General features: G+C 44.2%; 1 protein-coding gene across 6 annotated transcripts in view; it reads left to right on the forward strand.

Annotated features, from left to right (window-relative positions):
- The window catches only part of HORMAD2 (HORMA domain containing 2), a 644485-nt gene that overhangs the window by 407782 nt on the left and 219025 nt on the right, over nt 1-17678 (forward strand). The window lies entirely within an intron of this gene.

The raw sequence follows: 17678 nt of genomic DNA on the forward strand, positions 1-17678 counted from the left end.
AAATGTTTTGATTCTGAACTTGTCTCTTGGCTCAAGGTTCTCTAAAGCATCATCTTCATCATCATTGATATGCCTTTTCAATATCTTCTTTTCTTGTAATCAACATCAGGCAATTTTTTCTTTGCTTCTTCTTCAAAATGCTCGAAAAAATCCCTGGACCCTTTAACAAAATCCGAAAGTGAAGCATACAATTTCCTACATACATCTAGACTAATTTGGGGGTCTTGCAGTGATTGATAGTCTTGTGAAATTCATCCAGCAAGTAACTCCACAAATATAACAATACCATACATTCAAATGTCTCTATTTTATTCAAAATGTTTATGGGTTGATTTCTTGTTTCGCCTTTCTCTGTAGTATCAATATGCAGCTGATGCAATGCAGAAATTATTCCATCATAACTATCAAGTATTGCACTTGTGGCCATTGAATGTGCTTCCCATCTAGTCTTTGACAAAGACTTTGGAATTTTTGAATCATCTTTGAAGAATGACAACAGTACTGCCCATCTATGTGTAGATGATGAAAAGAAATTATATATTTCTTGAACAATTCCCAAAAAGTTTACTGCATCTAAACAACAGTCAACTGCTGCTCTACCAACAAGATTCAAGGAATGACCAGCACATGGAATATACATAGCATACTTGTTAATCTTCAATATTATTTCTTGCATACCCTTGTATTTGCCAGACATATTGGCAGCATTATCATATGACTGACCTCGACACGTACTAAAATCTATTTTGCACTAATTTGTAAGGTAGTTGTGCACCATCTTAGCCATACTTTCTCCTGTGTGGCTACCCATCTCTAAGAAAGTTAGAAAACGTTCAATAGGGAGCCCATCATCTGGTGAAACATACCTCACAATAACAGTGAGCTGATCAATATGGGACCGGTCTGGAGTGTAATCTACAGATAAACTGAAGTACCCTGCAGTTCTTAAATCATCCAAGATTGAGTCTCTTGCTTTATGCGCCATAATTTGGATACATTCATCACATATTGTTTTAGAAGGATAAGATGTGACACCTGATCCTTTATTCCCAAATGTTTTTATATGGCTTGCTAGAAAAGGATCAAATGTTGCTATAAGTTCGAGTAATCCAAGGAAATTGCCAGTGTGAGGAGAACCAAATGTTTCCTTATCTCCTCTGAAAGGTAAACCACGCTCTGCCATAGTAATTATGACTGCCACAACTCGTTCAAGAACTTTTTTCCAGTACTGCCGTTTATTATTTATCTGTTCTACTGGTTGGCAGTCAATTGTTGAGCCATGTTTTCTTGTAAGATATGTTACCGAAGCTGTTCTATGGTCTACAGAGTTTTCATGACTTTGAACTAAATAGGTGTTGCGCCTATCACAAAATCCATCGGATGATAATGGTGTAGAAGAATTTGAAAAGAGTTTACACACCAAACAGTATACACGACCAGTTGCTGGCAAATATACTAACCATTCTCTGCAATATTTTTCACCATTAGCCCGTTTGGGATAGAGCAAGCTTTTCGAGCAATATCTGTCTTGGTTTGCAAAAAGCTTCTTTGATTTTTCAAATGAGCCATTTGAGTGCTGACATTCTGATGGACCTTTTTCAACCCAGTATAAAATCTCATCTTTACTTAAATCACCCCATACCCCAACATCATTCTGTTTGTTTTTTGATGCTGAATCTTCTGTTCTTGTACTACTCTCTGGTTTATAAATCTTAATATTTGTTGCTTCATTCGTTGAAGTAGATTCTATACAACTAGATGTACCAGGCTCTGTATCAGGAATAGGGTGAATATCCCGTGACTGACTCACTGTGGTAGATGCTTTTGGTTCATCAGGCCCCATATTTATCTTCTTCTTTGTTAAGAAACTATCTAATTTTGTTAACTTGCTAATCTCTTCTTCAGCTCTCTACTTCTTTTTCCTCTTTTGAGCTCCACTTTTATAACTACTAGTTGACATCTTGCAAACTGTGGGCATAATATTGAATATAACTATAAACATACTACATTTAAAAGTAATATAATGCATTACATTTTTTTTTCATTTAATATTTCCTGTGATATTACCACTACTTACCAGCAAGCGATATTTTTATAATAAATAAACATGCAAACAGAAAATTAACAATATCATCTCAAGTTTTAATATTAGTTTAATTAAATTAACGAAGAAAAAAACAATTAACATATACATTAATACTTAATTTAATACAATCAAAACAAAATAATATGTATTTTTTAGTGTGCAGTTCTTTCAAATATATATTTAATAATAACAAATTGTAAGTTTATATATTAAACTTACAATTTGCTATTATACTGACAAAAAAAAACGTTAAAAATATATATGCTATATAAGAGCAGGCAAGTACTTTGGATTTAACATTGGCAGCCACCGTGTTAACGGAAAGTGCCTGGCTGTAAGGACCTTTGATGTTAACCTCTGCTTCCACCATGCTTTATTCCTTAACGCATGGCAGCCGATGTTAAAATCCAAGGTATTTGCATGCACTGAGCCGCTTTCACCAACTACTACGCAAAGGAAAATGAAAGCGTGGTTAAGTCAGTGAAAGCGGATTAGTGCAGGCAAGAAACTTGCATTTAACATCGGATGCCCAGTACCTAAAAGGACTTTTAATTTTAACGTTGCCCTCCCTTGCGCTCTATTACTGAAGGCAGATCTAAAGCGCAGAGGCAGCCAACGTTAAAATCAAGGGGCCTTTCAGGCATTCCTTCAATTTTATCAACGCTGCTACGGCTGAGTTAAAGGCCCACTTACCTCATAACTGCCCGATTTTACAGACTCTGCAACTGCTCGATTAGGGGCCCACTTAACTCACAGCTGCTCCGGGAGGCCCAGATCGAAAACAAATGCGAAGTGCGGTTCCTGGCTGCGATGTACTGTTTCAGGCTGCAAATCGCGCTGCCAGCCCGGAAATGACAGGTGGCGCATGACTAAGAGGAAGAACATCACGTTCTTCAGCCCGCCCCCCCCAGCTAAGCTCACTTCAGCCAATCTGAGCAGCTGGTTTGTGTGAGGGCGGGCAAGGGCGATGATAGCTGTGAAAGACAATGAAGGATTACAAAATACAATGCTTATAAAGCCTTATAAGACGTCTCAATAATTAGATAGCGGCGCGAGCTACTCTCAAAGGGTTGGCCGCGCTATAAAAATTGGGTGAAGAGTATGGGACACCCCGGACGTGCAGCATTGGGACTAATAATATTCTTTGGGGGCCCTCAAAAAAGTGGGGGCCCCAAGCTATAGCTTGTGTAGCTTATACGTAAATCCTGCACTGGAGTCTGCGTATCTGTGTAGTGGGTTTCAGACTCTGCCATATCGTGCCAGGGGTCCATGGGTCAGTTGTCTACAGAAATGTGTGTTTTCCAGCCTCAAGCAGGATGGACTGGGGTATTCCATAGGAGTGATTTATGCTACAAGGTCTTAATTATGTATACTTTTTCAACAAAGAAGTGGGGGAGTTTCCTCGCCAGGAACGGTGGGGCCTGAACTCCTAATTTATCCATATTTTTTTAATAATATAGGGATTTCTCTAACAGAAAATGATTACATTTATGTGTCTTTTTTCAATAATAAAGCGATGTATGCATATATTCGAACAATAGGGGGGGGTCCCTTGTGTGACAATGCATTTTAATTTATGCCTCTTTTTTCAATAATAGAGTGATTTATGTGTATTTTATAATAACTAGGGGAGAATCATTACATGCATTGGGTGACTTTGTGTTAAATTTATGCTTCTTTTTTTTCAATAATAGGAGGGTTCCATTACACTGAAACTTGCTCCACAGTAATATGGCCCTACGGGCTTCGGAGAGACAGTGGGAGAGCTGAGTTTTGAGTCGCCTGCTTCTCTTTTTCTTTATCTGTCCCTCGCTGAGGGACGATCCCTGTGGGACTCCCCTTATCACTTTCTTGGTCTCTGATGTGAACTGTGGCAGCCTGACCCTTTCAGTTCTTTATGGGAGGAAGGAAGAGATCTATTTGAGGGTGGATACTTGTATGCCGATCTTGTGGAGGCTTCTGATTAGGGTGTTGTGGGAGAGAATGTTGAAAGCTGTGGAGCGGTCAAGAAGGATGCAGGGCGCTGTTTCTTCTCTGTCCAGCCGAGAGAGTTGGACCTGTGCATTCTAACAGGCTGTTAGAGCACATAATACAAGTAACAAAAGAGCTTCCTTGATAAATACAGTGGATTTTCTTATAAAGGAGAAGAATTGCTGAATGTTTGAATAGCAAAATGGCATGATACCTGATCTGCTCTGCAGAGATGTCAATTGCTGAGATAATTTATCTACCTCATCCACCCCAAATTGGAGCCTGAGCTCACTAAAGAAACCTCAGGGAAAAGCCTCCTCAGGAGAAAGGGAAAAGGGAAAAATAAAAACTGACCTGTATCCTTTCCCGTCAATTAAATACTGCAGTTCACCTCTTAAATAACGAGATTCTAGAGTGCTCACAACTTCATTTTCTGGTTCTCATTCATAAATCACTGGAACTGACCATTTCCTAACCATGGAGCATTTAACTACAGGTTTTAGTAAGGAAGAGTGGAAGACAGGATGTATATATAATGTGGAAGGAAGTGCTGCTGGGTTAAAGTGGCTTGACGCCCTGTATCAGCCTTACTATCTTGGCAACATCTTTCTTTTCCCATATAAATGGATATATTTATATGACTACCATACGCTTAAACCTGCAGTATAAATAACATTTCTTCTGCGTCTCTTACCAACCTGCTTCTTATATTGTGCTTTAGCATGATACAAATTAAATTATTTTTTTCTTTTGAATCTCCTGCACACTCTGTGTAGCAGTAGGATTATTGAGTTTTCTGTTGATGGTGGTTAAAGTGAATTTTGGATGACAGCCTTGCACAATAAAGTAGAGGTATTATCCTGTAGAAGCATGGTATTCATTATTATAGGAATCAGCTCAACAGATAATCTTTACCCAATCATTTTTTTATTGATTTGTATTACATACAACTTATGCAGTGTATTCAGAACCATAACATGGCTACACACATAGTAAATGTTACAGTAAGAAAAGAAAAGAGAACAAAAAAACAAATAAAAAACAAACAGCTCCTGCAGTTCAGTTTCACATTCATATCTATCATCCGTCCGACTGGACATGATTATTGGTAAGGGTTCATCCAGGTAATCGATTTACAACTTATTGGGCCGAGTTTAGATGCTACACAGCGAGGGACTTTTACAACAGCTCCGGATGGTCAAGCAAGTATACAGTCAACGGTGCCCATACATTCTTGGGCCTTTAGACCATTGGTAGTTCGTCTGCATATATGTTTAATTATTCTCTGCAGTATACTATCTCCTTCAGCCACTTTGTCACTGTGGGTGCCATCTTCCCTCCCCTGTGCTTCGCCACAAATCGCTTAGCCAGTAGTGTTGTTTCCTGTTGCATGGTTTGAATGACTTAACCAGACCCAAAAGGCAAAATTTCGGTGTGCAGTCCACAGTTTCCAGTACCATTTGCGTTATAGTCTCTGTCACCTGAGCCCAGAAGGCATGGACAGGTTTACATTCCCTGGCCAAATGTACAAAATCTGCCATATCTTCACCACATCGCACACAACAAGAAGCCTCCCACAACCCATATTTCTGTAATCTAAAAGGAGTATAGTACATTTGTTGCAGAAACTTAAAATGTACTATTTGGAGGTTACAATTTACAGTGAGATGCCCAATTAGCGTGCAACATGCCTCCCATTCCTCCCAAGCCAGTGGTATCTCAAGCCTACTGTTCCACCTATCTAGGGCTGCAGAGCAAGTCACTGCATTTTCTCTTAGGGATGCATTATATAGTTTAGTTATTAACCCTTTACTTTCTGCACTAGTCAATACCACCTGCAGCACTTTCAGCATCTCCGGCTCATTTGGAATTTCATGGTCTAACAACCGGACAGCCCTACCCAGCCCAGTGTACGTAAACCCCAGCATCGCCGTATAGGGTCGTCCTGCAGAGAATGTATCCAGTGTCAGAAATTGACCATTTGTATACAAATCCCCCAGCGTGGTCACAACAGCAGCAGTGAGGATTCCCAACTCCCCATGTTCATGAGCTACAGATACGCTTGGGTGAGCTGCGATGGGCTTGCCCAGTGCATGGAGACAACCCTCCCTGCCCGGGCACCCAAGTCCCTCCAGGCTCTACAAGTTGAGGCTATAGTATTTATTTCCTTCCTATTCATTTCTGTTCTGTTGTGCAACACCATGGCAGTTAGTGGGATTGGGTGTGCATCGTCTGCCTCCACCGCTAAATGTGGGATATAGCATTGAGGAAAATACCAATAGTGCATGAATTGCCCCTTCACACATAAATAATAGAGTCTTAAGTCTGGGGCACCAAAACCCCCTCTCTCATATGATTGTGGTAGAGTGTCCCAATTACATTTCAGCTGTTTACCACACCAGAGTTAACAAACATGTTTTAAATGTCTTGAATATTGCTCTGTTGAGTACAATTGGTATATTCACAAACAAGTAAAGAAATTTGGGGAGGATTGACATTTTCCCAACCACTTTTCTGTCCACAAGGGACAATGGGAGACGCGGCAATCTGGCTACCTGATCCAATAGTTTTGTGATAGCACGCCCATAGTTCATGCTGATCACAGTTTCCGGGTCACTGTGCACCCATATACCCAAATATCGCACAGGGTCATTTGTCCAGGTCAGTGGGAACTCTAGTTCTTGGCTAACGGTGCATTGTGTTAGGGGAAACAGTAGATTTGTCCCAATTTATCCGGAGACTTGAATATCCCTCAAAGCGTACATACTCCCGCAGCAGGGGCTCCAAATGTGTCTCAGGGTCCCTCACATACACCGGCATGTCGTCTGCGTACAGCGATATAGCTAAAGGCCATTGTCTGAACCCCAACGCAGCTCGGGCGTGGCACTGCCTAATCTTGCACGCCAGAAGCTGAAGGGCCAGTTAGAACAACATAGGGGAGATGGTTAATGACCTACTTCTCTATATGTTTTGGTGCTTCTGTCAGTCACCAGGCCATTACTTACCACATCCTTTCTCTGGATCCAGAAAGACACCACATTTCACAATACTTACCCAAGAAAGGAATAAACACTGAAAACATATAAGACCATTGCCGAGGAACTCGCAAATAACAACAAGTCACAACACCTCCCCATCCGAGAGGGTACGCAGCAATTCACAACACCTCCCCATCTGAGACGGTACACGGCGCATGCTCCTCCTAGCAATGTAATTTAGACATCCCTGATGGGAGCCGATTCCCCTCCCGTATCAACAATTACCCATTAGAGGGGAATCGCCCATCCCTCTGTAAGTACTTGGTAAAAAAGGGTCCCGACCTTCCCTCACAAAGAATAAAGACAAATTATATTCTCCAAGGGTTCTTTATTACATGATAATAGATGACAAAAGAAAGAAATAACTATATTTCACAACAGACATTTGTAGCAATCACCAACACATACATATACATAGAGCCTGAAAATAAAAGCATTGGGGAGGAGCCAAGATGGCGATCGGAACGGTCGCATAAACGCCTCGCTCCGAGATCCCTTCCTCCCCGCCACCTATCCTGTCTTTAATCCTGTTCGGGGCGTTCCGAATTCGGTTACCAAGGAAGAGCCTTCACTTACCGTCTGTTTCCGGGGCTCCGGCGTGCAGTGGTTTCTGCGTTCTGCCCTTGTCGTCTTGCCGGCCTTCCCGGCCCTGACGCCGGGGCCTCGAGTGCAGTGCCTGCCCGGAGGTGTTCGGAGTGCCGGCGGTCCGGAACCGGTGGAGAGACCCGATGGTGGGAGCCTGAGAGCCGCGAGCCGGTGGCACCAGAGCGGACCCACCCCCGATAGTGGGCCGCCCCACATGCCCGATTGCCTGCCGGACCAGAGAGAGAAGCCGCGTTGTCCGGCACCCCTCGGGTGAGACGCCCACTCCTGTTGATTGTCCCGCCTGGGATCCGGTGCAGGGCTCCCCGAGAGTTGTGGGGGGCACGCCCGTTCTTCTGGTGACTCTCCTTTCTCCGCCAGGCGCCATCCGCCGCGGATCGGCTGTGTGCCCTGGGGCCTCCGGCACTCATGGTGGACTTGGAGGCGGACGAGACAATGGCGGCGGGCGATGTGCTCAGGATGGCGGATGGCCCCTCGGAGTGTCTTCCTCCTGGAGACAGGGACGTTGCTGCTTTTGCTCTCCCCGGACCTCGTTTGCTTTGGGCGGCCCCTACACGAAGTACTGTCTTGCTTGCCCTGGCTGCTCTGCGGATCGACCTGTCCTTGAAATGTCGGGACTTGGAGTTGCGGATCGCCGCCATGGTTGCTCCGCCATTTTGTGACGCTGTGTCGTCTCCCCGAGTTGGTATTGTTGAGACTCCTCCAGCTGCTGTGCTGGGATCTCCAGATGGGTGTTCGATTCTATGGGATCAAGTGGACCCGGTGCCGATGCTGCAGTGTTTCCTACATCCTGATTTCTTTGCTTCGTGCTGGACAGCCCAGATTTTGTGCTTGGCCACGTGGATATTCGGTGTACTTTTGCATTCTGACTGCTGCCGAGTTTTCCTGGTTGCTTCTTGGTGGCCGGGACGGTGTTCCGCGAAGATTCCACTTGCTTTCCCTGACTGGTATGATCCCACTATATCGTGCTGTTTCTTGGCCATGCCGGGGTCTGGCAGTTCTGCTCTTCATAGAAGTGGACAGGGGTGATCGTGCCTGGGTGCCTGCGGGACTTTCGTTTTGTTAATGGCATCTCCGGGCCTCATTATTTGGACAGCTCCTGTCTCCATCCTCTGTGTAGGCTCTTCTCAGTATCCTCTTTGACCTCGATTATTGATCCTTTGTTGCGGGGGGGGAGGTGTTCTGTATTTCGATCGCCGGCTCCTCTCCTCTCTCTCTCTCCTTGTTCCTCTTCTTCTCTCTTTTTCTCCTTTTTCTTTCTCCGTTATTTCTCTCTTTTTCTTTTCTCCTATATTTCGGGTGACTCTGGGGCGACAGGCACGCTGTTTAGTGGGGTAGGCCATAGCCATTACAGTGATGTAAGGTGGGGGGGGTGTTTGTTATTTTAGCTTGTTTTGTTCTATGGTCCCTTTTTGCTTCCTTTCTAGGGGGTGGGCTATGTCCCTTTGTTCTTTCTCCTTCGATTCGTAAGTGTCTGCACTTTCTCCTTTTTCGGGGCGGGTGGGCTGTCTATGTGGCGTCCTATTCAATTGTATGCTATGATTTGTCCTTTATTTTTGACCCCTTTGATGGGCATAGGATTTCGTTGGGCCTTGCCCTACTATGGTTACCTGATTGCGTGGGGGGCTATATCCCTCTCGTCCCCCCCCCCTTTTTCTGTATATGTTGCATGACGCCCTGGTAGATATGGCTGCTGCCTCCTCTATAAATCATAAAATGGAACCTTTCTTATCCTGGCGCTTACTGTGTAGCAACTTTATTCCACGTCTATACTGTATTCATTTTGCCGTACACATTGATGTTGCTCCTTTTTTGGCTCTCCTGATTTTGCGGCCGGCCCCTGTGGTTGTAGGCCTGCGCTTGTACTGATATGCGTATTTCAATAAAGGTTTTTAAAAAAAAAAAAAATAATAAAAGCATTGTTAGATAAAGTTAGATATACATGGAACACCTCACCATAATCTTAGGCGTCTTGTCATCTGAAGAAGGGTCCGTCTCTCTTTCCCTCTCTGGTTGGGTCCGGACTCCCTGTTGCACAAACACGACTGCACATCTGCACCGTGATGTATCATCAGACCGCCAAAACACCAGACCAGCATCTCAGCATCTCACCCTCTCTCGGACCCCCTTTCTCTCATATAGAACTCTATCCTCTATCGAAGCTTCTGGAAGAACCCGCCTACCTTTCTCACAAGATTCCTGTACCTTTCCACACCAAGCACCCAACAGCAGCTGGACAAGCATTTTGTTATGGCGCCAATGCGAAGAAGGCACATTCCTCCTGATAAGAACTGGTCTGCTCTGGTTCACTGCCGGTGAACAACACATGTAATCTCAAATATCACCTCACACCTACAGAGGCTCAGAAGATGGATGCAGTTTAAAATATGGAGTTGCTCAAGCATAGGCCTCTACTACTTGGAAAACAGAATGATATTAGACCACGTCAAAGCCAATAGGCTAAAGTCATAATTCACCTAACTCAAATAACATTATGCACTTAATCCCTCAGTATCCACTATGGAGCACATGTGTGCACCATCACCAACAATTCTGCACCTCAACATCCCATACCTTCTATTCTTTGGCAAGATTATTCTAATGCAAAACCATCCTACATTAAGGCTAAAGTAACATAGCACACTAAAGCCAGTACACAATGGTGGTGATCGAGGGTCATCACAGATCATCAGACCACTAAAGTGGCTCATTCACTACACATGGAGCACCCCTGCCTGGGTCCCGTTTTAGAAAGGCGAGCGGCATTCCCATGCATATACCCCAGTTGTATAGAATCGAATGATTTGGAATGATTTGGCTGCATATAATAGCACAGCTATTATATATATATAATTGATATAGCACTGCAAACAAGGTGCGCAGATTATGTGTGGTAGATCTTAAAGGTAAAATCCCGACTGATCCGGAAAAGTCAGATTAGGCACTAGGGGCTGCAGTCTATTAGCGATTATTTTAGCGCAAATTTTGGTATAAATATTTATTAACGACAGCAGTCGGTATGATTCACACCTATTTGACTCCTTGTCAGTCTTCAGCAGCGTTACTGTTAATGGTTCCCTCAAGGTGTGGGGCAGGACACCACTAGCATATACCTCTGTGTACACCTCTAGAAGTCTCGGGCCAGACTATCCGCAGAAGGATAATAGAATTCACCTGGCAGGCCATCAATCCCGGCGGCCTTTCCATTAGGTAATGCCATTATAGCTTCTTTCACATCATCTACTGTCCAAGGTTGGATTAGATACTCTCTCGAGCCCGAGGAAAGCCAGCCTAGGGCGATGTACTCAAAATATTGGGACATGTCACTGTCAGTGATTGTTGGTCTACACCCGTATAATGTGGAATACAACTCAGTGAACACTTCGATAATCCCTGGTGTGGTATAATGTGTTTCAAATTTTTGGTCTACCATCTCAACTATATGTTCCTGCTCTCTTGGTTCTACCAGTTTATTTGCAAGTTACCGTCCCGGCTGCCGCCCTCCCCGTATGCCCGTGCTTTCTACCTTCTGGATCTATGATGCACCACCTGCTCAGTGAGGTCCGCGTGCTCAGAGACCAACTCCCTCACCTGGGCCCACAAGACATGTGTGAGCCTTTGTTCGTATGTGCGCTCTAGTGTATATATCTTGTATTCGATGTCCTGTAACCTGTTACCCAGCGATTTCAGGATTCCCGCCTGTACCCCCATGCATTTCCCAAGGATGGTGACCTCCCATAGCGTCCCCACCCCGTCCACTGAGCCTTCATTATAAAAAAAAAATTGGGCTGTCAGTTCCTATGGTGGTATGAAATACCTGATCTAGCAGCGCAGATGGTTGCAGCCTCCATTGAAATGGTGGCCTAGTACATGTGGGTATATCTAACACCAGTACTACCGGAGCGTGGCCAGATAATGTCCTGGCGAGGTGCTTGACACCCTTCGTCCAATCGCTCACCTCCTTGGAGACCAGCCAGTAGTCCAACATGGTCCAGGAGCCATGCACTGATGACACATAGGTTCCCTCCATGGCAGTTGGATTCCAGCTCCTCCACACATCAACCAGCCCCTCAGCCTCCATTATTTCCCTTATTGTAGCTGCCTGTTTGCCATGCCGTGCTGTGGTGGCCGAGCGGTCCAGCTGTGGGTCTAAGTAAACATTTAAGTCCCCACCCCACACACCAGCAGCATCAATAGAGAACCCATACGCCTCCAAACGTCATTATAAAATGCAGGGTCATCTATGTTAGGGCCATAAGTGTTTACAAACAATATCGTCTGGCCACCAAGGCATCAATGTATCAGGAACAGCCTTCCATGCTCGTCCACATCTGAATGAGTTAGGACGAAGGGTGTACCCCTTTTCACTAATATCAATACCCCTTTGGAATATACAGACTACGAGGATGCCACCCTGAATGCAGCTCATCTTTTCCCTACATTATGCTCTGTATGCTTGGTGAGGTGGGTTTCCGGCAGAAATGCTACTTGAATATTATGTCTATCCAAATATGCTAGGACATGGCGGATTTTCTTGGGGGTTTTAAGACCCCATACGTTCTATGTGAGCAATTTAGTTAGACCACCCTGATGTGCCATTTCCTACATTTGTGTTTCCAGGATTCCTGCTGTGTCTCATTTTCATTGTTGGACTGCACTCAGACCTGTCTTACATTCTTTCTATACTGCATGTGCACAAACTCTCTTATCTACCACCCCACCCACATCAGCACACTCAACTGGCTAAAGACATCCCAATGTAAACCTAACTTGTCTGAACTGAACAAGTAAGAAACAGTCTGGTAGTGAGGCCGTCCTTGACTTCGATGCACTGTTCTTCCGCCACCTGCCTCTCCTTCTATATTGTGCCAACATATATCTAGGTGTCTGTAGCAGTTCCGATCTGGTTGCATGGTCCTTTTGTTGTTCCTCATCATCTGTTCTTTCCGCTTGATCTCATCGGCTCCTCTTCAGGGACTTGACATACTCCATAGCTGATTTTGGAGTTTTGAAAATTTTGGTCTTTCCTTCCACTTCGATCCTTAGCCTAGCTGGGTACAGCATTGCATTGGAAATGTTTGCTGCCTGTAACTGTTTCTTAACTGCCTAGAATTCCTGCCTGGCTGCCTGAATAGTGGCAGTGAAGTCTAGGTAGAATGCAAGATTGTTTCCCTTATAATTGATGTTATGTTTCTCTCTTGTCAGGCGCACAACCACATCACGGTCCCTGTAATTCAGCAGTCTTGCGATTATCGGTCGCGGTTGGGCGCCTGGGATTGGGCCTGCTGCCAATGGCCTATGGGCCCTCTCCACAATTAGCACCTCAGACAAGTGCTCAGACCCAAAAATGTCCTTGAGCATACCTTCCACGTAAAGCTCCAGCTTGCCAGTGTTTGTCGATTCCGGCAGACCCATGATTCTGAGGTTGTTGCGCCTCGACCATGCATCTAAGTCCTCGTTCTTTGCCTGAATTACGGCCAAGACCTTCACCATGTTGAGGCAGTTAGATGAGACAGTTTGTAGGCCATCCTCTGTGTCGGAGATGTGTTTTTCGCTTCTCCCAGCCTGGCACCTAGTTGGTTTAGTTTGGCGGACATGTGGTCCGTTCGTAGATATAGCACGTCTATTTTCCCATCAATGGACTGCAAACTGCTCTGCATTGCAGGGAACGAGGTCTTAAGTGCAGTAGCGCCTTCCACCGGCTCATCCTGCTCAGAGTCCGACAGTGACCGACTTCCTCATTTCGAAAGTGAGGCGGGTTTGGCTGTTATCCGTCTTCCCCATTATAATTGCTTGATGCTCTGTGCCCTAGGTGGCCCTCAATCAATGGCAGTGTAATTAGGCAAATAATGGATCCTGCTCCCTGTAGTGTAAATAGGCAAATAATTGACCCTGCTCCCTGTAGTGGTTCACTCTGCACCTATATGTTGTGTGTGTTTGCAGTGGAGTGATAGTGGTTGCCACTGATCAGGCCTTCATTGACACTCTGGCTCAGTTCACCAGCTGCTGGAATCCTAAATCTGCTCTAAGGGCATCCCACCCAGTCCGAGTAGGTCTGCCGCCCCGGTCCCGACTCCCCCGCTGTGCCGCCCCGGCCCCGACTCCCCCGTATGTATATATATATGTATATATATATATATATGTATATGTATATTACCTACTGGCGGTCGCCAGTAGGTATATATAGTTAGGATTTTTTCTCTATGGGATTTTTGAAAATTCTATGTCTAATAACTTTGGCGTTTGTGGACGGAATTGGCTGAAATTTTCAGGAAAATTGAACATTTTGTTTCTGAGCAGCCCCTGAAAATTTGGGGGGGGGTCGTCAAGGGGGGGCCGAGAAAAAAGGGGGTCCCAAAACGTGTTTTTGCCATGCAATTTTCCATAGGGCGGTTGGCCTCACTTTTAGCTCGAACGGCTGAATGGATTTCCACGAAACTTGGCAAAATTGTAAATGTAAATGTACAGGAATTTATATAGCGCAAATCACCAAGCGGTTTCTAAGCGCTTGCTTAGGGAACCCGTCCTGGTATTCCCCTGTGAGATAACCCCGGCAGGGTATCCGCAAGGTGAAAGCCAGGCATCCCGCCGCGAGGGGCCGTTGTGGAGATTAAGCAAGCTATTGCCCAGAGTCGCAGAGTGTGAACCCGTGAATCGAGTAGGCACCGGAGCGAGAATTGTCGAGTCCATGGACATTTTAGGACTCAAGACCCCACCAAGCCGGGAATTGAACCCTGGTCCCGGGCTGACCTCTGCTTCCAGGTCTGCCTCCTCTAACCAGTGAGCCACACTTCTCCACAGGAGCAAAAAAATTTGAAAATTTAGGGACTGGAAGAGCAGCGGTGTTGCTGTTTCTTTAGGGCAATGAGTTCAACACTCTGCTCCCCATAGCAGAGCAGTTCGTCACACTCCGTGGACAAAAATTTGATGCCTGCAAACACCGGCTGAATGTTAGGGACCATTCTTCCACGGGGTGGTCCCGAAGGTGTTGCTCCACCAGTGGAGGTGCTGCCGCCATCTGTGGGTACATTCCGTGCCAGCTCTCTGACACTCTCCCTGGCAAAGTTGTTAGGGTGTCTTCTTTTCACATGCCTGATCAAATTAGCATTTCCAAAACTATATTTTTTCAGAGGATTGCCTCTGGATAAACTACTCCCACATATTTTGCAGGTTACTTTGGGAGCGTTGACTTTTTTCTGTCCTTCAGGGATGTCGTAAAATTTCCAGATGAAATGGTTTTTTTTCTTTTGCTGAGGAGGGTCCTCATCTAAAAATCCCTCTGAATCACTGCTGGATGACTCTCTTGCAGCCATTGCTGGAGATCAGAAAAGTAGGAGATAAACAGAGTAGACAGAACAGCTCTTGCGCTCTCCAAGTACAAAGCAATAGTGAGAGAAATGGGTGGGTTTCACACAATTTGGAAAAAAAAAAGTTCTGAACCAATGAAAAGTGTTATTTTAAAGTCACATGGTTTGACGCGCTTACGCTACGCGCCCCGGGGCGCGTCCCGGGCGTGTATCGTAAGCGCATCGGGGCGCTTACGTTGCGCGATCGTATGCGCTTCCGGGTGCGCTTACACGGTGCGTCATAAGACGCATCTCGCGGCTACGCGATACGTGTCTTATGACGCAAGGCGTGGCGGCTACGCGATACGTCACGATGTTGTTTTCGTTCGCGGCAATAGCGCTTCCGGGACGCGCATCAGTACGCGCCCCGGGGCGCGCCGCAAGATTGCGCTTACCCGTGCGTTCACCTGTCCGCGCCCCGGGAGCGCACCAAAAATAATATAAAAAAAAAATAAAAAAATTATAAAATATAAAATTCGATTTAAAATGTATTATTTTTATAAAGATTTGCTATTAAAAAATCTATGAAATTCACTGAAAAAACCATAGGTTATAGACCATATATAGTTAGGAATTAGCATTTACAAAACCTTGAAAATTCACTGAAAAAACCATAGGTTATAGACCATATATAGTTAGGAATTAGCATTTACAAAACCTTATTTTACTCACACAAAACCATTGAAATTCCATATATAGTTAGTTGTACTAACTATATATCGCGCACCCGCAATCCACTGCTGATGATGTCACATATTACATCATTCATGACATGGTCAGTGACATCACTGATGACATCACTGATGACATCTCAAATGACATCACTGATGACATCACTGATGACATCTCATTTGACATTACTCATGACATCATTCATGTGATGATACGATGAACCTCTTCAGACTCCAATATAACCTTAGATACACTCAGTGTAAACAGACACTCACAGACTGTCACTCATCCATGGAGTTACTCACACACCTAATCAGTCTTGCAAAGAATCAATCACACCTCCATTTCCTCAACTATATAGTTAAACACACCTTACTTATTGAAACATATAATAACACATATTTACTCTGTTATACAATCCCTGATACAAGTTCACAATAATCCATACAGCCACTCACACATTCACTGGCTCTTATGCACAGTTATTTATATATGTCAACTACCACATGTACTGTGTTTTACATATGTACTTACTTTGACATGTAGCACTGAGATATCCATTCACTCACCAATACACTCATGCACACAGTAAACCGCCCATACAGCTGTTTCCACATGCACTTTTGAACCCATGCATCTAGTGAATCAACAGCTCACACATCTATGCACAGAGTCATACACCTCCCAGACACCCACACACACACTCAGTCTCCCATACAAATACTTGGCCAACTAATCAATAACCCATATAGTTAGTCATATAGGTAATGATCAACACATGCATCAGATTACAAAACAACAGACACAATGGTGCACAATTTAAAACAGTTTAGTCACTAACCCATGCACTCAGTGAGACACATTTAATCACTCACTTATACAGTCAGTCATGCACCTACTAAATACATCATCCAGACACTTATACATCCACTCATTCTTCAATATATAAGACATATTTTAACTTTACAGAAACATACAGTCACTGGATGTTGTCATCAGTGATGTCATCAGTGATGTCATTTGAGATGTCATCAGTGATGTCACTGACCATGTCATGAATGATGTAATATGTGACATCATCAGCAGTGGATTGCGGGTGCGCGATATATAGTTAGTACAACTAACTATATATGGAATTTCAATGGTTTTGCGTGAGTAAAATAAGGTTTTGTAAATGCTAATTCCTAACTATATATGGTCTATAACCTATGGTTTTTTCAGTGAATATATATATGTATATATAACATCCAGCCCTTTGCCAGTACGATAGTAGAAAAGGCGCTGACTATATATATATATATATATATGTATATATATATATATGTATATATGTATATGTATATCCAACTCCTGTGTTTGGCGCGAAGCATAAGTGGCCACTTGCAGCGGCGGGCCAGGACGGGAGCGCCACTCCCTATGTTTTCAAAGCACACGTCCTCCACTCTCAAGAACGACGTCCAGGCCAGCTTAGTTTCAAAAACCGGTGTTTATTTCACAGCCCACTCAACGTTTCGGGAACCACTTCCCTTGCTCACGAGTGATCGTGTCTGTTTACACCCAGTGTTTTAAGGTTTGACATGTGATCAGAAACAATATAAACATAGTGAACAGACTCCCATTTCATTAGTTCTCTGGAGCTGTGAAGACAGACTCGTATGCTTAATCAGTGGGACGTGGCACATTGTACATTCTCATTCACTTAATTGAATTTATATTTCTGCGTCAATCAATTGCGACAAAGGAAAATAATTTAAAATAAATTACATATTGGCATTATATTTTTAGCCACAACAGTGAGTTGTCCTAATTCATTTTTGGCCCCCGTGGGCTGAAATGATACCTTGCGGTTCCGTTCATTGCATGATTCATGTACCAATTGGCATACTCCAAGTTGACTCACTCGAGAGATCACACCCAATACGTTATTTCGCCTCTGTTACCCGAGGACTGGTGGCATAATGT

The sequence above is a fragment of the Lissotriton helveticus genome, chromosome 11 (genome assembly GCF_964261635.1).
Source record: "Lissotriton helveticus chromosome 11, aLisHel1.1, whole genome shotgun sequence".
In the NCBI taxonomy this organism is placed as follows: Eukaryota; Metazoa; Chordata; class Amphibia; order Caudata; family Salamandridae; genus Lissotriton; species Lissotriton helveticus.